Below are 8,270 nucleotides of genomic sequence, written 5' to 3'. Positions count from 1 at the left end.
TGGTTTTAAAATCTTTCCTTTCCCAGAGACCTGATGAATATACTATTCTGAATTCACCCAATTTACTTATAGTTTCCTTCTTTATATTCCGGTCAGTCACCCATTCTGAATTTATCTTGGTGTAGGGTGTGAGATGTTGATCTAAACCTAATCTCTCCCATATTGTTTTCCAATTTTCCCAACAGTTTTTGTCAAATAGTGGATTTTTTTCCCATGTGTTGGACTCTTTGGGTTTATCGTAGTCTGTCTTGTTAACGTCACTTACCCCAAATCTATTCCACTGATCCTCCCTCCTGTCTCTTAGCCACTACCATATTGTTTTGATAACTTTTGCTTTATAGTACAGCTTGATATCTGGTAATGCTAGGCCACCTTCCTTCACATTTTTTCATTATTTCCCTTGATATTCTTGATCTTTTATTTTTCCAATTGAACTTTGTAATATTTTTTTTCTAATTCAGTAAAAAAGTTTCTTGGTAGTTTGATGGGTATGGCATTAATAAGTAAATTAAAAGCAAATAAGAAGTTCTACTAAGTTCCTTTTATGACACTAATATGGTACTGATTCTAAAGCAAGGCATATGAAAAACAGAGAAAGAAAACTATAGACCAATTTCCCTAATGAACATAGATGCAAAAATTTTAAATAGAATACTAGTAAAAGGACTCTAGCAAGTGATCAAGAGGGTTATCCATCATGATCATGTGGGATTTATACTAGGAATGCAAGGATGGTTCAACATCAGGAAAACCATCCACGTAATTGACCATATCAACAACCTAACAAACAAAAATCACATGATTATCTCAATAGATGCTGAAAAAGCCTTTGACAAAATACAACACCCATTCCTATTGAAAACACCAGAAAGTATAGGAATAAAAGGGTCTTTCCTAAAAGTAATAAACCGTATATATCAAAAACCATAAACAAGCATCATATGCAATGGGGATAAATTAGAAGCATTCCCAATAAGATCAGGAGTGAAACAATGATGCCCATTATCACCTCTATTATTTAACATTGTAATAGAAACACTAGCAGTAGCAATTAGAGAAGAAAAAGAAATTGAAGCTATTAAAATAGACACTGAGGAGACCAAGATATCACTCTTTGCAGATGATATGATGGTCTACTTAAAAAATCCTAGAAAATCAACTAAAACACTAGTGGAAATAATCAACAACATTAGCAAAGTTGCAGGATATAAAATATAAAATAAATGCACATAAATCATCAGCATTTCAATATATTTCCAACACGTCTCAGCAGCAAGAGTTAGAAAGAGAAATACTCTTTAAAATCACCCTAGACAATATAAAATACTTAGGAATCTATCTACCAAAACAAACACAGGAATTATATGAACATAACTACAAAACACTTTCCAAACAATTAAAAGTAGACCTAAACAATTGGAAAAATCATTGACTGCTCATGGGAGGACAAGCTAACACTTATTCATATTTAAAAGACTAGACTCAAGGAGGCTCGGGACTGAGACCACCGGACTCCTCCCTTCCTGTTCCAACCTTGCCATTATGCATGAACTCTGGTGTTTCCTCTCTAGGTATATTTGGCCTTGGTCTACATAGCTCTCCCTGAAACTGGCAGGACGATTGCTTACCCCCCTTCTCCTTATCCTTGTCCTTTTGGGCTTTTGGAGCCTAACTTACCACCTTCCCAATCATGAATGCCCACACAGGATACTGGGTTTTCTAGGCAAACTCCCTTGCTGCCTGCACAGAGCTGTCCAAGCGCCCGGTGAGTCTTGGTGTTGAGTTGGGGAAGTCTGTTACATACCAGGAAAAGGAGAAACAAGAGCTGAGATAAAGCAGTCTGTCCGTGGTCAAGATATCTTCATTATACAGGCAATACCAAGAGATTTGAACAGGGCCGTTATGGAGTTACTGATCATGGCCTATGCACTGAAGACTGCCTGTGCCAGAAATATTATTGGATTGAGCCCTTACTTTCCCTACAACAAAGCAAAATGAGAAAGAGGGTTTCTATTGTGTGCAAGCTCCTAGCTTCTATGCTAGACAAAGCAGGTTTAACAAACATTATAACTATGGATCTCCATCAAAAGGAAATATGAGGGGGGCAGCTGGGTAGCTCAGTGGATTGAGAGTCAGGCCTAGAGACAGGAGGTCCTAGGTTCAAATCCTGCCTCAGACACTTCCCAGCTGTGTGACCCTGGGCAAGTCACTTGACCCTCATTGCCCACCCTTACCATCCTTCCACCTATGAGCCAAGACACAGAAGTTAAGGGTTTAAAAAAATTAAAAAAATAAAATCTTAAAAAAAAGGAAATATGAGGCTTTTTCAGCTTCCCTGCAGATAACCTTAGAGCATCACCTTTCCTAATTCAATATATCCAAGAAGAAATTCCAAATTACAGAAATGAAGGCATAGTGGCTGTAACAATTAAAAAGCTAGAGAAAGTATATGTGGTGAGTCTCTTTCCCAGCACTCCCCTGGGGCCGAATATACACTGGGAGACTTTCAGGGGCTGTTACCCCAAAAATGCCACCCCCAGGAGCTGGAGGCAAGGCTTTCCTATAAGAGGAAGTATGTGGTATCCAAATCCAATTCTGAATAAGGATGAGGTTCACATAAACTTCCCCCCAGTCAGTTAAATTCTCAGCTTCAAGATGGAGGTAGCCAGACCAAGCCACGGTTCCCCTCTCCCTCGGCACTCTTACATAGCCAAGTCTCATGATGCCTCAAAGAGGGCCCAATCATATGCTGTGTGACTTCACTTGGGTTTAACCATAGTACAAGGAGTGGCTCAATGTACAGAGCTTGACATGGATGATGGATGTCATTTTCCTTCAATGGTCAAAAATGTCATCATCCACCCTGGTCTTGAGTTGCCTTTGATGATGGCCAAAGAAAAACCACCAATTACTATAGTTCGAAATGTTGGAGGGTGAATTGCCATCATAGTGGACAACATCAATGATGATATGGAAAGGTCTGTGGCTACTGCTGAGACACTCAAAGAATGAGGTGCCTATAATATTTATGTCATGGACACACATAGCATCTTTTCTTCAGATGCTCCCCAACCCATGGAGGAATCTTCCATTGATGAGTTAGGGGTGACTAACACAGTTCCTCATCAGGCACATAAGCTTCAGTGAACCAAGATAAAGACTGTTGCCATCAGTTTGATTTTTTCAGAAGCCATGCAAAGGATCTGTAATGGGGAGTCCATGGCCTACTTGTTTAGAAACATTACTGTAGATGAAAAGAATACAGAATTGATTTTGTTCTGGGGCTCTTGAGAAAAAGGCATTGCCATCAGTTATGTACATCACATGTTTCTTTATGGAGAGGAGAGTGCTGGGGGTTTCTTTGAGTGATGGTGGAGAAAAATTAAATTGAACAATATTTATACCAGAAACTTTCTTTGACAGAGAGGTTGCAAAAGGAACGAATCAGCAGACTGAAGGATCTCTCAACAATCCAATTCTTTTTATAAAATCTATAAATCCAGTGCTTAAAATTAATACATTTCAAAGACTTATCTGGAACTGTTTCATAACCCTACTAACTGGTTTATTTCTTGGAAAATGGATTTGTTGTTGAAATTGCTTCTACAAATAGAATGCTTACACATAGTGTTTATGAACCAACTATCAGTTTTCTTAAGAATGGAGTAAGAATTTTTTCACTTAAATGAGAATATGAAGGGCAGCTAGATAGCTCAGTGGACAGAGAGCCAGGCCAGGAGACAGGAGGTCCTGGGTCCAAATCTCGTCTCAGATGATAGCTGTGTAACCCTGGACAAGTCATTTAATCCATGTTGCCTAGCCCATACAGCTTTTCTACAGAGATTGATGGTGGGTGTGAGGAAGGTGTGTATTTAATCCCCCTGACACCTCCAAAAAGTAAATAAATCGCGGCCCCTTCTCAACCATATGTTCCTGCTCATTCTGTCCAGTGGCCATTCCTGCCTTAGCACATGAGGAAGGTTTATTCGCAATGAGTCCTTGAGACTGAAATACAGCAGTTATAAATCACAAGTCAAATACCTCTTTACTAGCTCACCACAACTAGGTGCCCTGAGAAATGATGAGATTCACTGTTTTGCCTATACTAAGTGAACTCTTCCCTTCTGAATCAAGAACCAATCATCTCTTGAGACACAAGGGCACTGCCTGGTGCCAAGGAATGGAATAATATTGGGCTATAAAAATGATAAACAAGGTGATTTCAGAAAATGCTGGAAATATTTGCAGGAACTGATGCAAAGCAAAATAAACAGAATTGGAAGAACATTGTACAGTATAACAGCACTATTGGATGACAATTACCTGTGAAAATTTGGCTTCACTCAGCAATGCAATGATATGGGATAATCCTAAAAGATGGGGAATGTTCTCCACTTCCAGAGAAAGAACTTTTGGAGTTGTCTTTCGCAGCAGTGTATATTTGTTTTATTTTCAGGTTTTGGTTATGAATAAGTGTGCTTTTACAACAGTTACCTAGTGAGGAGTTTGTTTTCCTGGACAATAAAATTGGGAAAAATAGAGTTGCTAATTATATAAAAAGATATTAATGAATCAAATTAAACTTAAAAATGGACTTCCAGGTTAAGATGGAGGCAGAGTAGAAGCAGTTGCTTAACCTCTCCTAACCCACATATACAGGACTCCTCAAGAAGACATAAAAACAAATCCAGTGAAACGAAGGGACCCCACAATAGGGTGCAGCATTGAAGGATCGGGGCATTTCCATGCTATAAGGAGGTGAAACAGCTCTCACTACAATGGAAGCTGAGCAACCACCTACGCCCCACCATCTACAGTGCCAAAGCCAGCTCACAAGACCTAGAGTGAGCTTGGGGCACCCATTAAGTCCTTGGCAGCTACCTGGGGTCACCAGGGCCTGCTCCTGAAAGTTGCAAGACTTAAGACCCCAAGAGACTAAAGTACACGTGGACTTTGAAGACAGACCCTGAGTGCAGGCATGGACTTGGATCCTGAGCACAAGTGCGGAGGCAAGCCTTGGGTGGGGACCCAGGGCAGAGGAACGCAAGACTGTGGAGCAGTTCCCTGAGACTGTTAAAGGAGCTTGGGCAGAGGAACAAGGAAGGGGACCACGAGAAGGCTTGATGCAGAGAACAACTAGACCTGAGTCCTCAGGAGACTAAAGAGCACAGACAGACCCTGGCAGTGAGGATAAACCTGAAAGGGCATGCGGGTCACAATGGCAAGCCATCAACAGGAACCCCGAAAGAGAAAGATCAGCAAGATGAAATCTGAAACATCTAAAACTTTTACACAAAGAAAATCCAGACAACAGAGCAAACAGCAGAGGAGAAGAAACAAATAATCATATCCTAACCTTCCCAAAATAATGAACACTGGTCCCAAGCTCTTGAAGAATTCAAATCTGAAATGATGAGAAAGATGGAAGAGATTTGGCAAGAGAAATGGGAAATAGCTCAAAAGGAAATTAGCAGGTTAGAAGACAGAAACTCCCAATTGCAGAAAGATGCCCCAAAACCAAATGAAATGGTAAGCAAATTGGAAACCAAAATCTGGCAAAAAAAAAAATAACAGTTTAAAAAAGGAGAATTTCGTGATTGGAAAGTGAGTCAAGTAAATTGAAGACAAAAAATGACCAGATTGAAAAGGAAAACCAGTCTCTAAAGGCTAGAATTAAGCAATTAGAAGCTAATGATCTCTCAAGACAGAAAGAGCAAATAAAGCAAAGTGAAATGACTGATAAAATAGAAGGAAACATGAAATATCTCAATGAGAAATTGACAGATCAAGAAAACATGTCTAGAAGAGACATTCTGAGAATCATTGGTCTCCCTGAAAAAGCAGATATTAATAGAAATTTGGACTCCATACTAAAAGAAATTATTTAGTAAAACTGCCCTGAAGTTCTACAACAAGAGGGCAATATAGACATTGATAGGATCCATAGATCACCCTCTACACTAGACCCTGAAAAGACAACCCCCAGGAATATAATAGCTAAATTCAAGAGCATCCAAGTAAAAGAAAAAAATCACAAGAATCCAGAAAGAGACAATTCAGATATAAAAGAACACCAATCAGGATCACACAGGATCTGGCAGCCAACACGATAAAAGATCGCAAGGCTTGGAATATGATATTCAGAAAGGCAAGAGAACTAAGTCTACAACCAAGGATCACCTACCCATCAAAACTGACTATATACTTCCAGGGGAAAGTTTGGGCATTCAATAAGATAGAAGATGTCCAAGTATTTGCACAGAAAAGACCAGGACTAAATGGAAAGTTTGATATCCAACCACAAAAAATAAAAGAAACATGAAAAGGTAAATAAGAAACAGAGGGGAAAGAAAGAAAACTCTTATTTATAAATTTGCCTCTTTAAGGGCTTCAATAAGATCTAATTATTTGTATTCCTATATGGAAAAATGTTATGTGTAATTCTCTGTAGTGAACTCTATTCACTATTATAGTATTCACTATTTTAGTAATTAGAAGATTTATTCATAGGGAGAGGTTGGAGTACTAAATGGTCTAAGATGATATGGGGGTGGGAAAGAAGGGGGTGAATAGTAGAGGACATCAAGAGAAATTTGAATGAATAAGAAAAATAGGATATTCTATTACATGCAAAGACGGCATGGGAAGGGAAGGGGATGAATAATAGTATAAGAAGGAGAGAAAGAGAGCATTAAGAGATAATATTTAAACCTTACTCTGAATGGAATTAAGCCTGAGAGGGAAGAGTAGCTATATCCAATGGGATATAAAATTCTATCTAACCCTACTGACAAAGTCAGAAGGGATAAACCAAGGGAAGCAGGGGAGTGGAAAGGTCAAAAAAGGGAGAGGAGAAAAAGGGGGAGAAAATTCATTAGGCCTTAAAAATAAAAAGAGGGGAATAATAAGGAAGAGGATAGAAAGAGAAGTAAATCAAGGGAGGGGGCAAGGGTTACTGGCTTAAAGCAAAACACTGTTTAAAAGGAAATAGTGTAAGAAGAAGGGGTAAAACTAAGAGAGGATGCCAAAATGTTGGGGAATACAAAACTGATAATTATAACTCTGAATGTGATTGGGATTAACTCACCAATAAAACAGAAGCAAATGGCAGAGTGGATTAGAAACCAAAGTCCTACCATATGTTGTCTACAAGAAACACATATGAGGTGAGTGGACATACACATGTGTAAGACAATAGGCTTGAGAAAAATCTTTAGGGCTTCAAGTGAGAAAAATAAGGCAGGAGTGGTGATCATGATTTCTGACAAAGCCAGAGTAAAAATAGATATGATTTAAAAAAACAAGGAGGGGCAGCTGGGTAGCTCAGTGGATTGAGGGCCAGACCTAGAGACGGGAGGTTCTAGGTTCAAATCCGGCCTCAGACACTTCCCAGTTGTGTGACCCTGGGCAAGTCACTTGACCCCCATTGCCTACCCTTACCACTCCTCCACCTATAAGTCAATGTACAGAAGTTAAGGGTTTAAAATAAAAAAAAAGACAGGGAAGGTAATTACATCCTGATAAAAAGCACTATAGACAATGAGGAAATAACAGTGCTCAACATGTATGCACCAAGTGGCATAGCGTCCAAATTCATAAAGGAGAAACTGGCAGAGCTCAAGAAGGAAATAGATAGCAAAACCATACTAGTGGGAGATGTAAATATCCAACTTTCAAATCTAGATAAATCAAACCAAAAAATAAATAAGAAAGAGGTAAGAGAGATGAATGAAGTCCTAGAAAAATTAGATTTAATAGATATGTGGAGAAAAATAAATAGGGACAAAAAGGAATACACCTTCTTTTCAACTCCCCATGGTACATTCACAAATATTGACCATGTAAGAGGGCATAGAAACATTGCAAACACATGCAAAAAGCAGGAATAATAAATGTAAACTTCTCAGATCATAATGCAATGAAAATAATAATTAATAAGGGCACCTCGACAGGCAAATCAAAAACTAATTGGAGGGGGCATCTGGGTAGCTCAATGGAGTGAGAGCCAGGCCTAGAGACAGGAGGTCCTAGGTTCAAATCTGGCCTCAGACACTTCCCATCTGTGTGACCCTGGGCAAGTCACTTGACCCCCATTGCCTACCCTTACCAATCTTCCACCAAGGAACTAATACACAGAAGTTAAGGGTTAAAAAAAAACTAATTGGAAATTAAATAATATGATTCTACAAAAACAGTTACTCAAAGAAGAAATCATAGAAACAATCAACAATTTCATTGAAGAGAATGACAATGATGAGACATCCTACCAA

The 8,270-nt window shown here is 38.9% G+C and overlaps 1 pseudogene; it reads left to right on the top strand.

Moving 5' to 3' along the window:
- Nucleotides 1–1,720: 1,720 nt before the first annotated feature.
- LOC123252277 lies at nucleotides 1,721–3,291 on the top strand (annotated as a pseudogene).
- The last annotated feature ends 4,979 nt before the right edge of the window (nucleotides 3,292–8,270 follow it).

The sequence above is a fragment of the Gracilinanus agilis genome, chromosome 6 (genome assembly GCF_016433145.1).
Source record: "Gracilinanus agilis isolate LMUSP501 chromosome 6, AgileGrace, whole genome shotgun sequence".
NCBI lineage: Eukaryota > Metazoa > Chordata > Mammalia > Didelphimorphia > Didelphidae > Gracilinanus > Gracilinanus agilis.
The sequence above is the reverse complement of the archived record's forward strand: the minus strand, read 5'-3'. Positions and strand labels throughout refer to the sequence as shown.